The sequence below is a fragment of the Squalius cephalus genome (assembly GCF_949319135.1).
Source record: "Squalius cephalus genome assembly, chromosome: 18".
In the NCBI taxonomy this organism is placed as follows: Eukaryota; Metazoa; Chordata; class Actinopteri; order Cypriniformes; family Leuciscidae; genus Squalius; species Squalius cephalus.
The window spans coordinates 20154091-20172443 of NC_137139.1; the positions used below are offsets into that span (position 1 = coordinate 20154091).

General features: G+C 38.7%; 1 long non-coding RNA gene across 1 annotated transcript; it reads left to right on the top strand.

Annotated features, from left to right (window-relative positions):
- Positions 1-3908: 3908 nt before the first annotated feature.
- LOC307145950 lies at positions 3909-9104 on the top strand. Its single transcript, XR_013819029.1, has 3 exons — positions 3909-4111; positions 7900-8108; positions 9036-9104. It is a non-coding gene; the product is annotated as an uncharacterized lncRNA (long non-coding RNA).
- Positions 9105-18353: the final 9249 nt, after the last annotated feature.

The window sequence follows — 18353 nt, forward strand, 5'->3', positions numbered from 1 at the left end:
TCTGTCAGACCAAAGTGGGAGCTGCAATTGTAGACAGATGGTTTTTCGGTTACAACTTCCAATCTGAGTTTGAGATCTGAAGAATCACCTCTGTTATCTGATAGAGATAGACCTGTTGTGTCTATTTGTATTACTGTAAGTAATCCAGACCAAATGTGCCTTTATTGTAGTAATACAGACATATGACAGCCAAGAACTAAAGAAAACTAATTATAGCCTATGTGTGTTTCTTCAACAAAGTCTCTGTACACAGTCAGGAAATAAAAAATAAAAAATAAAAAAAAGCTTTTCACAATACTTTTCTACAAAAAAACAGTGTGCATACATTCATCACTTGAAAATTCTGACATTTCTTTTTCATTTATTGGAAAAGTCATATCACAGTGTCATTTTCAGCGTGTTTGAGACGCTAACTACCAGTTAGCGTGCTTTTTTGGGGTAAATAATGGCACAACCAGTAAACTGACATGCGCAAACCTTAGTAATTCACATTGCATGATTTATTTAAATACTCTCCTCTAATAAATTTTGCATCTGTAAGGGAAACTCCTACAGATGCATATGTAATAAGGTCAGCCGCAAAAATAACTGTGCCCACACCTTTTCAGTGCTAATTTTTTCACTGCGTGTCTTTAGTAAATCCTGACAGTAGTTTTTTAACGCCAAAAGAGGGTTTGCGCTGGCGCAAGCTGTTAGTAAATCTGGCCCTAATACTTTTATTTAGCAATTAATTGCAGTTAATTGATCAAACATGACTTTTACATTGTTACAAAAGATTTCTCTTTCAAATAAATGCTGTTCTTTTGTACTTTCTATTCCTCAAAAAATCACAGTTTCAACAAAAAAAATTTGCAGCACAAGTTTTCAACTTTGAGTAATGATGCTGAAAATGTAGCTTTGCCATCACAGGAATACATTACATTTCAAAATAGAAAAGAGTTATTTTAAATTGTGATAATATTTCACAGTATATTTTTTGGACATATAAATGCAGCCTTGGTGAACATAAGAGATTTCCCTTGATCTGTAGTGTATGTATGTTTTCATACTTTTTTGAATTATTAATTACAGCTTGATTGAAAATGAATGCACAATGAAATACATGATTGATTTCTTTACACATCTTCATCTCATGCATAAGCTTACTGACACTGTCTCCTCCTTGGAAGAAAAGTACACTAAATTTAGATTTTGACTAAAATCTTAATTAGTCAAATGAGTCACAACAAATATGTAAATGACCTGTGTGTATTTCAGTCTTTGTTTAAATCATCCTGAAGTATCAGTGCATGCAGTGTTTTCGCATGCTGGCTGGTGATGAAGCTGCTCCCGTGGGTATTCACGGCCAGCTATAATCCCAGAGCCGTGCGGAGGCGGAAGGGGACACTCTGACAGCTGACTCAGAGCGTCAGGTGAGGCGAGGGGTAATGTGATCAGCCATGTAAAAGGGCCCTTCACTCATGTTTTATTTATCAATGGAGATGCCATTACCAAAATGCACTGCTCATGAAGGAGATGCTGGTGAAGGCATTTCTATGTGTCAAAGTCAGCACAGGATGCTCAGCGGAGAGACGCAGCGCACCAGCAGTGCTGAGGTGCATGTGGAGAAACTAGTGGTTGCTCAATAAGGGCTTTTTTTTTTTTTTTTTTTAATGGGTGATGCTGATCTCTAGAGAGCATGGGTGGCTGAGGGCCGGATGGATGATATACTATTGTATACATATTTCAAATATTTCTTGTGAAATGTTTAGCAAATATTATGTAATAAATGCAAGCGTTTAAATGAACAAATGGTATTACATTAATATAAAATAATCTAATAGTAAAACAAATTAATATGTAAACCTTATTTATTTAAACACTGATTTACACAATGTTTATCAATCAATATTTTAAATACAAATGTTAAAATGATTTTGCTATAAAATTGCTAGTTAATGACTCATAAGAATTCAATTAAATTGAATCAAAAGGAGAAAAATTATTTACATATTTGATATACACTAAAAAAAAAGTTGCTGCCTTAAATTTTTAAGGATAATCAACTTGAATGTTTAAGTCAATTACACTTAAATTAAACTGACTTAAAAAATGAGTTGAATCTTGTATAACTTAATTTTTTTTAATTGCTTACCTTAATTATGAATTACAGCAATGTAAAGCAACCATATGTCGTCATAACTTATTGATCGTATAATTCTTTACAGTGTAGTATTGCATTATAAAATAATTTAACACGATTAATGTCATCTTTAAAAAAATATTAATTCAAACATATATTTTACACAATATTTAAGACTTTATCAAGAAATGTTTAAACTGCAAATGTCAAAATGGCCAAATATCAGCTGATAAAAAAACAAATAAATAATTACATCTCTAAACATTCATGAATGTTTGTATTGCGCACCTCTCATGTTACTGCCTCCTTAGGATGAATTGCTGGTGTTGTATTCCTTATTGGTAGTCGCTTTGGACAATAGCATCTGCTAATAGAAAAAATGTAAATATAAAATATGAATGTATATCACTTGTCTACAGTGGCATCACCAGTAGGTGCAATCATCCTGGTTTTCTGTCCATGATGAGTATCTTTCTTTGATGTCACAGATGAGACAGAGGAAAGTAAACACCATAAATCATTTGAATGGCTCAGTGAGGATGTGAAAGGTTTAGGATGTTTCATTAATACTTCCCCCTACCCCCCAAAGTATGATTTTTGAGTTTTTAGGGCCTAACCGATTTGGAGAACAAACTGAAATGTGCGCTAACAGCCACGCAGATGTGCGAGATCAGCACAGAGTTTGTGCTCGATCGCTTTCTGTTCCACTGGGCAAACTCGCAAGGCACCAATCAATACAGTTATGATGACATCTGCCTTTTCTACAAAGCCCCCTCATCGGCTCCCAACGTGCTGCAGCCATTTATATATTATCCAGAGGTCATGGTCTTGTGAGTTCGGCCCTGATCGTGTATTTCCGGTATTTCATTGAACAGAAGTAATTGTAGCTCAGTGAGCTCTCTGCAGTAGTACTGTAGTAAAAGCTTTCGGACTCAAAGCGTTGTGCTTTACAGAATAAGAGCGGGTATGGGGGAAAAATCCGCTGTAGAGTTGCAGCTCCAGCTTTGCTGATGCAAAGAGTTCCGATTGATTTACTGTACACAGAGCGGGCCAGCCCTCTCAAACCCCCCTCTGTTAGAAGTTACGGTAAAGTCAGATCTCCCGACGTGTAAGTCAGGATTTAGAACGTATGGCGAATGGAACATGAAGCCTCAATCATCTTGATTGTCAAAACGCTTCGTGGTCCGTCCAATATAATGTTGCACACCGCTGGTAATGTATCTCTCTAACTCCCAGACAGTTGACCTCCTGGTTGCAATGGAAGCAACGATACACCTCAAACACCCCCAGATCTGGTTTCTCAAGATCCTGGTTTTGTATTTCAGGGTTTTTTTCGTCACCATCGCTACAAACATTTTCTCACAGCCATGTTCAGTTCATTCACCATCCAACGTTTTTAAACCCACCTGACGAAATCGGCCACATAGCCTCGTTAGGCGGATTTGGGCCAGTGTCAGCCGCTAAGATGTATGGTGTCCGCACCACGAGCATAGCATATTTTAGTTTTAAAAAGGGTCACCCGTTTAATCTGAAGGAATTGAGGTAGTTTCGATGCATCCCCCCCCCCCTTTTTTTTTTTTTTTAAGGAATGTCTTGACCAGCTGCTGCGGGGGGAGGTGGTGGGGGGGTCGTGATAGTGGGAGTGCAGGGGGGTGGCGATGAGGCGCACACTGACCCTGGAGGTTGCATTCCCCTTTAAAAGTCACGGCACACTTGGATACGCAAGGCTCATGCAGGAGCTGCTGCGGCAGTGGGAGAACACTGCTGAGCTGTGCAGTTTGTACTGCCAGTGAGCGCGCAGAGAGGAGGAGGGGGAGCAAGAGATAGAAAAAGAGAGAGAGAGAGAGCAGGAGAATGAAGCAGGGAGAGAGAGCGAACAATGTCATTCCATTCAGCAGGCAATGCTGCAGTCAACTTTACAGCACCGGAGGAGAAGACACGGCTGCTAGTGCATCATCCCTGCAAGACTCGGAGAGGAGCGGAGGCTGAGTGAGTATGTGGAAGTTTGTCTTTCTCTACAGGGCTAGAGGACGCATGTTGAACTTTTCACCCAATCACGGGGGGGGTTCAGCTTTGTGGGATGTTTCTGTCTGATTGCAGAATTATTCACTCACCTGCTCTTAGGTCTTAAAGGACCCGTTTGCATTGACCTACATGATGAGTGATCTTCTGCAGTCAGGCTATGGCACTTCGGTATCATCTCCCTAACCAATGCCGGCCGGTCTTACTGATAATCTTTGCACACGCAGTTGCATGCGGGATACCAGCAAGAGCACTTAGCACAGGACGAAAAGACGCACAAGCTTGATTTAGGATCAGTGCCGGTATAGAAATGACGCCTACAGGCATAAATAAAAGATGTAGGCCAGAGATATTCTGCTTCAGGGTGCCATACTTTTCTGCACTTTGTTGTGTTGTGTAGCTTGAAGTACTGATGCTGCAGTTTGCCTTGCATCCAGAATGTCAGGAAGGGAAAGAGTTAAAGAACTTGCAGCAGATGGGAAAATGGAAGTAACGTTTTCGGACGGCCTAGGGAGGACAGAACGCAGTGTGCGAGTGTGTCAGCTAGCAACTGTCACCAGCATAGGGCACTCGGACAGAAGATTTTGACAGAACGGTTTAGCCAGGTACATTAGAGTCTCAGCTTCAAGGGTGTTTATTAACGTGTGTGTTTCACACTCTCTGTTGGACGGTGCTGCACTCCTACTAACCGTCCCATTCGAGAACAAGAGAGAGTGACTTAAATAAAGCGGTGGGGGGACTCATAACTCTTTCACTGCAGGTATTTTTCTGCTTCAGCTCACTCTCTACTCAACTATAGATACTACTTACATGCTTACACATGGGAAATGCATCATATTTCGTTTATTCTGTGTAGTGTAATGAAATCTGATATCGTGACACTGTTGCGATTTTTGTTTGTTGCAGTTTGACTACCTAGATTGAACTGTTAATGAGCGTGACGTTTATGTTTATTCAATGTAGCGCTTTTGAAACGTAAAGGGATTTTGTCATGACACTTTCAGTTTGAACATAGCGCTCATTACGAGTACACAAACTCTGCGGTGATGAGTTCAACTCAGGTTACGCACATAACCCATCCATCCCAGCTGAACGTTGAAGAACGGCCGCGGTTGTGTATATTGCATGCTATAGGGGAGGATTAGATCTGTGTACAGCAGGAATGTGAGGAGTGATATATCACTGTCAGATCCGCTGCCTGACATCATTTGCAGAAACTGCAGTTTCTCATGGCGCTCACCAAAGGGGGGTGGGGGGAGGAGGTTGCTGCTGCTCAGCCAAAAAGCGTATTGCCGCACTCACCTGATGTTCTTTAACACCCATCCTCCCATCTCCTCTTACTCTTCCTCCCCCCTCTCTCCAGAGATCTGCTTTGAGATACAGAATGACTTGAACGCACAAACCTTACCATTCCCCCCTCCAACACGGCTACTTTTTCTCCATCAGTGTTTCCTCATGAAAAGTTACAGATTGAGAGTAAGAACGAGAGGGAGAGCGGATACCCTGCAGTGTCCTGCAGCACAGTTCCTGCAGTACTGCCAAGATGTGGCAGCAGCGAGAAAGACAGGCAGCTACGCGGTCACGTGGACGACAAGAGAGAGAGAAACAGAGAAAGCAAGTTAATAGAAGGATGTTACGGAAGTCTATTGCTCTTGTCTGGAGTTTGGCAGCCCAGATTGTGGATATGCCCTCCTGACAGAAAAAAAAGATAGAACAGCTAGATTAGCCCTTTTACTCCCCCACCTCCCCCACCGAATCTTCTACCCCCCCTACCCCCCAACCCAATGGTGCATTGTCCCATACTAGTGCTTTAGTTCAGATGATGTAATCAATGCAGCAAGCTTTGATCTTGCTGGAGTAAGGATTCCACACTTGCCCTCCAACCTCCCATAGTGTTGCAAGCATATTTGCACAAGGCAGATGTTTAGGGATTTCCTTTATTTCAACGCTTCTGAATTTAAAGCCATCCGCAAAGCTACTGCACATAATCTGCCGACCAATTAAAGCGGCGTGATACAAAACTTCAGGTTCGTAAAGAGACTTTTTTTTTTTTTTGATTACTCAAATGGTACAAGGCTCCAATGCAGCAGAGAGTAGGCCAGTGAGCGCGCTCGGCGATATATTTGGCACCCTCTTAACGTCCACTGCAGCATCTGTGTCCAAAAGCCATCAGTCAGCTCTTACTGACACTCCACGTGGTCTTGTAAAACCAATAGGAAATGTACATGTCAGAACAAAATGTTACTTCAGCTACCTCAGAGTGGGGCGAAACAATTAGAAGAGGGGTAAGTGAGAAGGGTGAAGGACGGCGTGGAAACGCTGGCATTTGTGACTCTGCTCTTTTTATTGGTAAGGTCATCAGTCTTGGACTGCTGCAATCCAGTGAAGTGCAGTCCTAGTACTGTAACATACAGTGGACCAGACTGCAGAGAGAGAGAGAGAGAGAGGTAGAGAGAGGTAGAGAGAGAGAGAGGCCACAGAGTTACATCTACTGTGGTGCTGAGCTGTGCCGCTGCACTGCAACTCTGCCTGGTGATGAAGTTTCTCTAGAGCGCTGGGCTCTGCGTTACTGCTCTGGTGCCTCACTTTAATTAGGGTTTGTGTTTCATTACTACATAAATCAGTGCTGGCTTATATCCGAGAAATCATTTGGTGGATGCGTATTCCACTGAGGATTTGGGTAAGTGTGAATATTTGTGTGTGAAAATTTGATTCAATCATTTAATTAAGCGATGCTTATTGGTTTCTTTCAGTAGATCAATCTAAAAATTGCACATTTGGCATGTATTTACCATATGCTATGCTCTTTTTTTTTATTTTTGCAAAAAAGTTTAAAAATGCATTATTAATTACTAAGTTATTATCAATATTATTATTTTTATTATATACAAATTTTTCAATTGCATACGTTACTTTATACGTTATTATTTTATTTAAAAAAATATATGAATCTAAATTCTTATTATATTATTACATATAAAATATTTTAGATACAGATATCATTGGTAAATATTTGTATTTGTATTTTCAAAATGAGCTTGTATCCTAAAAGCAGAACAGTACATAAATCAATTTGGAACTTTGGTGCAGTAAGAACTTCACCACCAGGGGGAGCAGTGCAGGGTCCCGTGAAGAAATCCCTCAGGGAACAAACTGCGTCTGCTTCAAAACAGATCTGCTCTATTGTACATGATTAAAATTGAACTCTATTGAGTTTTTAAGACCCTCACTGTTCTAATGCTGTTTTAAATTAAATCCTAGAAAGTTTTAATAGATTTATGAATTGTACTGCGCTTATGCTATGCCCTCTCTTAATCGTATTTTCTTTCAAAATAAACATTTTCAATTGAAATATTTAACAAAATAATCTATAAAATAGTAAAGGAAATCCTACTGTGGCAATTCTGTTATACGCTTATACTATAAGTTTATCTTTAATCCCACTTAGGCTACGAGAATCGGTTAAAATGCCTGTGCAGACAAACAAGTGTAAATGTGAATGAAATGTAGGGTTGTTTTAACACTTTGAATAATTCCCATCATGTTACTAAACTGACGTTTTCTTGCACGTGTCTGTGCGTAACTTTACTCACACATCCTGCCTGAGTCACTTATTCATGTGTTGTTGTATTGCGCAGTGACTATCTGAACATGCTTGTAAAGACAATACAGTGACCTCTGAGAGAGAGATGTCTCTGATTTTTCCTGTCACCTCTAATGCTAAGTCTTCTCTACTCTCTTTGCTCCTCCTCCAGTTCTCCCAGTTGAAGCGGTAGAGCAGAGGGCGCTGTGCAGAGCAACAAGAACATGCCTTGACTTGTACTGGCATGTCAGGAGGGAGTTGAGGCTTGTGGTCAGCACCAGTAACTGTTTCTCATCCAACTGACCGGTGAAGACGAATACAGCATACTATCGACTCTATGGATATTGGGACAGACTGAACTGACAAACATCCAACACCCAGGTAAGTGTCACTTCTCAGCTGTAGCTTATGGAAGAATAGAAGTGCTTTTATTCAAAATGTTTTTTTGCTTTATAATTACAGTGTACTTAAAAGTACATCAGTACACTGCATAACATTTTCGTAATCAGTAAATGCATCTTTTTTTTCCATTAAAAACCATCTAAGCATCTTAAAGAAACACAACTGTGTGAGATAACAAGACTTGTTTTTAGAGAATATATATATACATTATGCTTAAAATGAGAAAATTTGCCAATGGGGTCTATATATATATATATATATATATATATATATATATATATATATATATAGTCCACTCACACTCACCCTGTTTAATGTTAAATTATATAAACAGTATATATATATATATATATATATATATATATATATATATATATATTATTTAACATTAAACAGGGTGAGTGTGAGTGGACTCACTGGAAACCACAGAATGAGTAGAGCTCACAATCAATCAATAAATAAATACAAATGAATAAATATTATATAATATTACAAATATAATCAATATTTTCAAATAAAAATACAAAGATGCGGTGTAATTGGCTTCAAAATAGATTCATTTTGATTTATGAGCTGCCGTTTAAACTGAAATGTAATGGCTATAAAAATCATTGGTGTCTCTCTTAGCAAACTCTGCCAATAATTTATTTATTTAAGAGTCATATTATTTCCGCCTATGCGTCTAAATGAAAGTGGATTTTCACAGAGATTATTGATAAATTGTTTAATGAGTGTGCCCTCATCACCTTTTGTGCTTCATGAACAAATACCGCTGACCTTAAAAATAGAGAAAATCAATCTGAAGCAATGGAAGAATAATGGATCCCTTTGTGACTCAGTCTTTTGTGTTGTCTGAACAAACACATATATGAACTTGACTGACCGTATAAAGGGATGTTTTTACAGTCTCTGCACTGGCTGTTCCCTCTCTGGAAGATCCCTGACCTCACCACGGCTGATTCTTCTGATGACACGACTCCTGAGACAAAAGGTGAGATGTTTTACCCGTCTTGTTTTACGTACTGACTGATGTCGCTGTTCATTTATTTGGTGGATACCAAAGTGTTGGTTTCTCCCCTGAACCAGCGGTTAACTCGTAAGCAAAACTGCTGTTGCCAGAAGCATCAGTGTGCTGATAGTAATGTATTTTACTGGCTGAAAGGTGGGCTGTGTGAATTATTAATGTATTCTAGCTCTACAAATAGAGCTTGCATTGATCAACAGTCTCTTGAGTAAACTGATATTGTTTAGGAATGCAATGTTTGCACTTTGTCTCCCCATATAGCCTTGCAAAGATTTGAGGTTCTAGCTTTTTTTTGGTAAACAAACCTGTCAGTCCCCTATGACAGTTTCCCTGTATCTTCTTTTATTTTAAGATATTTTTATTTTCAGTACTGAACAGTGAAAAGCAGTTGTTCTTAAAAATGTTTGGTTCTTCTGAAATATTATATATAACTACAAGGGTCAGAACTTAATGAGGCCTCAGGGCAAAATAAAAATGCAATTAAATGTGACAAAAATGTCCCTGTTATTAATGTGTTTTTTAATGTCTGGTGTATTTCTTAATATTCTACTTATATAAATTATCACAAAATATAAATAAAAGGGTTTGATATGAATTTAAATGTATAGCTAACAGCCTAATTTATTCATGTCCATTTTTTTATTTATTTAAGTATTAGACATAAAATAATGACATAGAGTGTATTTTATATGGTTTGAAGAATATGGCCTCTTAATAAACATAAAATATAAAAGTATTTCCCTGTAGTGGAAAAATTAATTTCTGACCGTAATAGCAATTTTATTTATTTGTATTTATTTATTGATTGATTGTGAGCTGAGCTCTACTCACTCTGTGGTTTCCAGTGGGTCCACTCATACTCACCCTGTTTAATGTTAAAAAATAAATATAATAATGTTTAATTAAATGATATTATTATTTCTAACAATGAAATACCAACTACTTAAATAAAATCACAGAGGGGGGAACTTGCTGGCACAGTAATAGTTTAATTAGCTGAATAAAGGAAAAAAACATGCGAAGTTTTGCCAGTGACATTTAGCAGTACTTTCCCTTTAAGATGATTAAGTCCGAGGAATGAAATGACTGCTGTACTATAGACAAAGTGACACAACCGTGGGAGAAAGAGGGCGAGAAAACAGTGCAGACCGTGGTAAAAAAAACAAAGTTCTTCTTTTACAGAAACGTATCCAGATGTCCTGGAGACGATGAGAGACCTTGAGTCAGCTAGATTAGCAGAAAGGTGAGTGTCTGATTCTAGTTGTCTGTTGATATACAGTTTTCTTTTTTAAATCAGTTTCAGTACTAATTGTAGCTGCATTCAGAGTGCTTTGGCATATTTTTTCACAAATATGGCAAAAACATTTCATTTTTAGGTCAACTATCCCTTTAAATGATGCTATATACATTAGACAGATAGTGGTTTGCTCCTCTACTACTGGTTTCACTCCATTTATTCTAAATGTATATTTTTTTTAGACATTCAGATTTTCAGTTTTCACGTAAACAGTTAAACTAGTTCAGACAAACTTTGTGACTCGTAAATGCATTAATTTGATCTGCCAGTTAATACAGCACCTGTGTTTTTGGTTCTGAAGTGTGTCAGAGGCGTATAGGCACACGGCAGTGCCAGCTGGCAGGTGTGTGTGTGTGTGTGTGTGTGTGTATGCGCATATGTTTTTCCCCTACTTCCTGAAAGCCTGTATTAGAGATTACATCAGGCCCAAAGCAGCCAGGAATTCCTGCCATCATGTGGCCTCAGCAAGCCGTCGGCCTCACGAGACAGACATAGGGACACAACACTGCAATTTAGCAACTGCAGCAGAAACCAGATCACGAGGCGTGTGTTTGTCTATGAGTGTGTGTGTGTGAGTATGTGAGGGTCTGCATGCTTTTACAAGGCATTGCATGTGGTTTAATGAAATTATACATCTGTGCTGGTTTGGGTGGCATACATGTAGCGTTCCTCTTTTTCTAATGACCGTCAGACAGCTGTGTGCTCATTCATGTGTGCGTGTGTTTATCTTTGTCTGTCCAAAGAGCCGATCAGGTTTCCTCAAAGCAGCCTTCAGATGTGGTCTAATGACGCTTTTGGGTGATAGATAAGCTGGTAATACTTACCAGTGATGGGGATGTCACTTAGCATGCGTCTTGTCATGTTATATCGCACAAAACACCTACATGTTTGATGCGATTTACACATCCAGGAACTAAGAAGGCAGCCAAGCAGGACTGGCAGGTTGTCAACACTCAGACAAAAACAAAAATATGATGTACAGTCTGATGGGCAGCATACTTAATAACCAGTATTTTTGTCTTGTGTTTCACTACTTAATACTTTGTGTATTATTTAAAAATCTTTCAAATAAAATCCTTACAGGAACATTTACTTGAAAAACAAACCTGTAGAAGCTATTTGCAAAAGGCTTGTTATATCTGGAATGTTCTTGTTTTAAGCTTTAATCTAACAAAATGTAATGTTTAAAACAATATACTGTAAAAAACATAAGCATATGTGTGTGTGTGTGTGTGTGTGTGTGTGTGTGTGTGTGTGTGTGTATACATATATATATGTGTATATATATATATCTATATATCTATCTATATATATATATATATATATATATATATATATATATATATATATATATATATATATATAATGTATACACACACACACACATACCGAAAATATTGAAATGTATTTTACCATACAAGTATATATTGATATATCGGCATAACAAAATATGCATTAAGATTTTTTTTGCTTTTAGGTATTAGGTGAAACTTTCCACTTACTGTTTGTTCTTCCTTGCAAACCAGTCAAAGAAATTCCCTCCTAAATATATGTTAATTTTGTAGTTTGTTAACAGTTTGGGTAAAATGTAGAAATAAAGGAAGCTGTTTGAAGTCCTCCCCCTCCCCCTCATCCTGCGGTGATGTCAGCATTCGTGTGAGGTACTGTAGCAGTCAGCGCAGGGCTGTTACTGAAATAGTCTCATAATTACAGGTGTGTTTGCTCGGACTCAGATAACGCTGCGGACGCAACGGAATATTGTATCAGCAGTTGCTGTAAAAAGGCTTTACTGGTGCCTCTCGCTCGGACTGAAGAGTAGGGAACGAAGATAATATCACATGCGCTACTTAGCCCTCTCTTGACCTCAAACTGTTTTCATAGGCAAATGCTCATTTCAAGGGTTAACGTGCACGCGTGCGCTTGGCAATTCGGCTCTGTGGGCTTTTATTACCTGCCATAACTCGTCACCAAACAGCACAAGAAAGCAATGGTACAAGAGGACAAGCAGGGTCACAGTGCCCCTTATTGCATGAGTATGGGATTTCGAGCGTCTGATGACAGTGACTAAGTCTGGTGTGGCGCACATCTAATGCTGCAAGCGCTTCTACTGCATTTCAAGACCCTGATCTGATTTAACTGTCACCGGCAGCCACACGGCCATTTTTTCATCACTTTCTTTCTCTCTTTCACTTTTTATTTCTCTTTAATTGTGCCTCCACTTTCTCTTCCTCACTCTTCCGCTCTCCCACGCACATGCTAACTCTCTCCCACTCTGTTCTAAGCCTTCTTGCTAAGTGAGCAGAGGCCCTTCTTCTCTGGCAGAGCCCTTAAGAGAGAGGCTGTCTGCCCAAAATAGCTGCACTGTAGGGAATACCAACAGATAGGGCCTTCGCAGTGCTTCTGTAGGTGAACAACAAATCAGGGACCGGAGTCACCGGACTGAAACTCCTCAGTCATTTAACTCATAAACATTACACCCTCATACGATCGATCTTGCTCTTTCACATGCATCCGTTCTGACAGTTTCTCACAGGCAAATATAGGCTGAACCCTTTTGAACCTAGATTCAGCGTTTATTTGAGAATAAGTGAGTCACGGCTCTATTTGCGTTGTAGAGGGTGAGCATAGTTCATATAAGTAATAAAGGAAGGTGTGCTCTTCCCTCCCTGAGGTGTGGCGCTCTCTCAAACTCTTTTTTTTCTGAGGATTGAGTCTTTCTCTTTCAGATGGAAGCTTTACAGGCTTGTTTACATTGGAGGGAGTCTTAGCAAGCTAGCGTTACTCTCGTAAAGTGTTGGAAGGGTGCTACTGTGCGTCAGTGTATCCTCAGGGCTTGTTTTCGTCTGTCTTGTGATTATTGAAGGTGAGTGTTGTGGGTTCTGTCATAGCTTTTTATTAAATGCTAACCTGGAAGTCCCGCAGCAATGCTGAAATGACATCACAGATATGAGAACTGTGATTTTTGGTACTTTCTAATACAGTCATCATTGTCCCTTTGTATTTTGGTTTAATTTGTTAGTTGGAATTTGCACTGCAAAAATAAATCTATTTCTTAATCAGTACTTTTGTCTTTATTTCCAGTAAAAAATATTATTATGAAATAAATATAAATATAAAAATATGACATTTTTTAAACAGCAAGGATGCATTAAATTGATTAGAAATGACAGTAAAAACATTTTACAAAAGAAAAACATTTTTTAAATAAATAAAAAAAACGACTCTTTTCAACACTGATAATCATAAGAAATTGAGCAGCAAATCAGCATATTAGACACTTCAGACACCGAAGACTGGAGTAATGATGCTGAAAATGTTGCCATCACATGAATAAATTACATTTTAAAATATATTCAAATAGAAAACAGTTGTTTTAAATTGTAATAATATATTTTTGGTTATATAAGTGTAAATAATTTTAACTTGAAAACAACAAAAATACTGACTGAGAATTTTTTTTTTAATGCTGTCATCCCTTGTGTTATGTCATACAGTTCTGTTTTCGTATGCAGCAGTGATGATGTGTAATAAACTGGAAATATGAGATATGTTCTGTGTTTTCAGGCGACCTCTCACCTACCGTCATCTCTTGGAAAGTGAAAGCAGAACAAAGGCTTATTCGGTAAGGGGAAATCTACCTCTGTCCCTGGCTGTCATAGAAGAACTCTGGACATTCCATGAGCAGAGTATTAAAGTGTCCAGAGCTCACCTGCAGAAGACGGGAGAGTCATGTACGAGGAGCCTTTACAGTCACCGACAGATGAGGGCGAGAGATGCTGAAGTGATGGAAGGAGAGCGAGCGAGTGAGGGATGAGGGGCGCTGCTGTGAGTGGTTCTTTGGCAGTGTCTTAGCTGGTTGTTGTGTGGAGTGAGAACGAAGCAATCAGCAAGTATACTGCCGCAGAAACTCATCACTTTGGGAAGCCCATCCATCCGACCCCGCTCACGCACTTACAGCCTGGAGAGAGACAAGAAAAAAGAAACCTCAGTCTCAACATATTACCAAGCTTCTCTTCCCATTCATTCTTCTTCTAATTGTGAGTGTGAGCTTTTGTTTCTGTCACTGCCGCTTAAACACGTACAGCGACTGATTTCATCAGTGTTTCAAGTGAAAGACTGATTCATGCTTACAGTATCTTGGGTCATTTTTTCCATTACGTTGTTGTCATAGTTTAGATCAAACCATTCTTTCTTTTTTTCTCTCTTACATTAGATCAGGAGTGATTTAGTCAAGTGTTATTGTGAATATCAGCTGACCAGATTTCAGTGTTGTTATGACATTGTTGTGACATGTTTATACTTGACCTATAGCTTACAGTCTGATGACATATTCAGATGACTTTGTGTTGCAATATGTTCATTATGAAGTTTGCTAATGGTCTAAAATATACTTTATCATCATAATGATGAACGAAAATACTAATCATTCTGGTTTGAAAAATATCTAGAATATGTTTTTGAAAATAAAAATATATTAAATATGTACACATTAATTTGTATAATATAGAATGTGTTTTATTTATATATTGATTGTATTAATATTGATTTAAATGTATTTTTAATTGACTATTCTTATGATAAAAATATATGAATGTGTTTTTTTTAAATGTCGTCATTATTGTCATGTGTTATTTCTTTATTTCTGGTTTCTGTTTAGTATTAACTTTAAAGCAATTTGTGTGTATTACATCGAGTTTCATTTTCTGGGAATTTCATTGGTGTTTTAGTTTCGGTTGTTGATCATCAAAAGGGTGGTTTGAGCAGGTGAATGAAACGCCCATAACTCACTTGAGTTTTTGATGTAATCACATCAGTGTGGCAATAAGTCTGAACTTGTCCGGAAAGCTGAAAATCAATTTAGTAAGGTCTTTCACAAAGTATTAAAGCGCTTTGTTTTAAATCATAGCCTGAAAATGAGATTACAGTGTAGATGCAACAGTGTAGCCTTCACAGATTTAATATCACAAACATATTAATGTTACTTTAAAAGGTATGTTGTTGGACACCATATATATCAAAGTGCAATGATAGCAAATGAACTATGGATAACCTCAGATATTTGACCAACAGGCCAGTTTAGTCACTAGTCACATACACTGTCAATCCCATTTTTATGCAATGACACATTTTTGGGGCAAACACCTAGCAAACAAATTATTTTGTTTCTGTTGTATGATTAATATACCCAGACTGCATTTAGAATTTTATTTTACTTTATCACTTTAGTCTATTTCAGTAGTTTTATATGGATATATTATCTGTGATGAAATATCAAAACTGAACTTGCCTTGTTAACCAGACCTCCTAATGTGATTCATGCACATATCAGAATGCAAAATAAAACATTTTACTAAGTCCCTCTCAAGTATATTTTTCATTGGATTACAATACAACAAAATATATTTTATAATGTGATATATATTATTCAACACATTTGGAATATAACAGTGCATTTTGCAGAAAGCCTCATAATTTCTGCTCACTTATAGACTGTATCTTCACACCTTATACTGACCATATACTCATGAAAGCTTTAGCGTAAGTTCTACCAGGAAGACTCAATTGTTACGCCACTTATTACCTTCTCATCTAACCAACCATGTTCTAATACCCGTAGTATAAAAGATCGGTACTTACACATGTCTGAGTTTGTAGATGCTGACGCCAACATTCACCTCCATCCAACATTCACCTCCATCCTCCCCCACCACCACCAGGATGGTCCCTTCCCATACCTCCAAGGGGGTTGGCTGCGCCCCTGCCTTCGTCTTCAGGCAGGAAATGCAGATTCTGTACCCTCGGATTGCGAGCTATGGACAGGACCTAAGCCAAAGAACTTTATAACACAATACTTGCTTGCTGGACTGTTAATAAATGAATGCTTTGTTACGTCATTTTGCCTCCCGAGTCTTTCTGGTAGAACTAAGGGCTGCCTTTAAGGGGACCTATTATACCCCCTTTTACAATATTTAATATAACTCTCAGGTGTCCCCAGAATGTGTCTGTGAACTTTCCAGAAGAAGGCGGAGCCTTTACTGCGCGTGCCTCGGATACTCTGTCAAAAACTAAAATATCTGTTTGGTGTTGATTATCATCTCTATCACGGTCACTCTCACCTGACATTGCCGTTCTTCATCATCATGAAAGTTTATTATCTGCATGCGTTTTAAAGCCATATCAGTCTAAACTTCTAATGTATGTTTTTTTGAGCGCACGCATCTGAAGCACGCGCAAAGAATGCGGCTGTCAGACGGCGCGTCACATGAGTATTAAAGGGGACATATCATGCTAAATCCATTATTATTATTCTCTTCAGGTGCTTCGTTGATATCTTTATATTCTGGTTTGGCCTTATTTTTCAACCTGTTCAGATTTTTCTGTTATCTATGACGTTTTGTGAACTATTACGTCACAGTATTTGCAGCGGAACTGCCAAATAAGGACATTGACTTCCAGCCCAACACTTCGAGCAATCCGCCATTTTTATTTCTCGCTGCAATTTTGTAGTCCAAGCTAAAAGATGCAGAAGTTACGAGAGGGTAAGTTAAAATGTTCGGTTGTTGGATGTAGTAACCCACACGCTTCATTACACCGTCTAATGTAGATGAACTGCTGCGCTTGTGACAGGGCCATAGACTGTGGACAGGGGCAGGGCGCATGTTTAACTGAAAGAACGAGCAGAGAGAGAGAGACCCAGTCGCGCGCACGCACTCTCTCTCTCTTCGGAGCCAGGCGAAAGTGTAAACAAGACACCGTCTCCAAACTAGACGCTGTCTTGCTCTCTCTCCCTCGCACATATTAATCAAAATAAATCGACACGGTGGTAAAAGGTCGGAAGACCAAAGTTTCATGTGTAAATACAGTAACACACCATTGCGATACATCCATATGAAGACGTTGTTCTGCAGGTTCGTCGTCTTCATTTTCATCTCGCTCCGGCTCCGACTCTGGCTCGAACATGTAAGGCTGGCTGGACAAGTCTTCCGTTGTTGACATTTTGTTAATAACGTGTGAATAAAAAGTTTCTGTGCTGCTATAATCGTATCACTGCTATCAAACTACAAAAATGGCCGAACGGGGTGGAGTTGAACCTCTGCAAACTGGAGAGGGGGCGGGGTATGAAGTGTCTCAATTGTATTTAAAGAGACCGCACCAAAACGAGTTGCTCTCAGACGCACATCAGAAAAGGGGTAGAAAAGGGGCCTGTGGAGCTATAATAATGAGGAATTCAGACCCAAGCATTGCAGTTCCGCTTTATATAGACTACAAATGTATGATTTATATGTTAAAAGGAACGATTTAAAAGCATGATATGTCTCCTTTAAACTAAGTTCTTTCACGTCGTATTGCGCTTAAATTCACACAAGGTTATGTCAAAAACAGAAAGTTCACAAAGACAGTCGGTAATGTCTGTGAACGTAAACTGCAAGTAAAGAAATCGCATGTGTATATATTAGATCTGTGTATTAAAGTGAAAACAGCGCAATATACCGTACCTGCTATATGCTGTTAATATGAATCAAACAAAAAGAAAAACAGAAAATCACTCACTGGTCTTGATTGATTCACTTTAGTAGCTTTAATAAGAATAATTTTTACTTGAATGCTGCTGTTAATGCTCTGGAGAGGAGATACACATGGTGGACTGTGCACCGTAAACACTCGCAATCTTCCTACAAGTCTGCACTTTCGTGATGTAAAGCCGCTTTGAATGTCGAGAAGTCTGCTGCGGAGCTCGCTTCAGTGCTGGCTTGGTAAAAGTGCACATTGAGGGCGCATATCTACCACAAAGGGGAGGGAGGAGGGAGGGGGAGGGGGGAGGGGGAGGGGGGAGGGGAGGGGGGGTGTTCGTGAGCACTCTTTTGAAACCTAAAATGACAAATGAAACACCCGGTCTCATGGA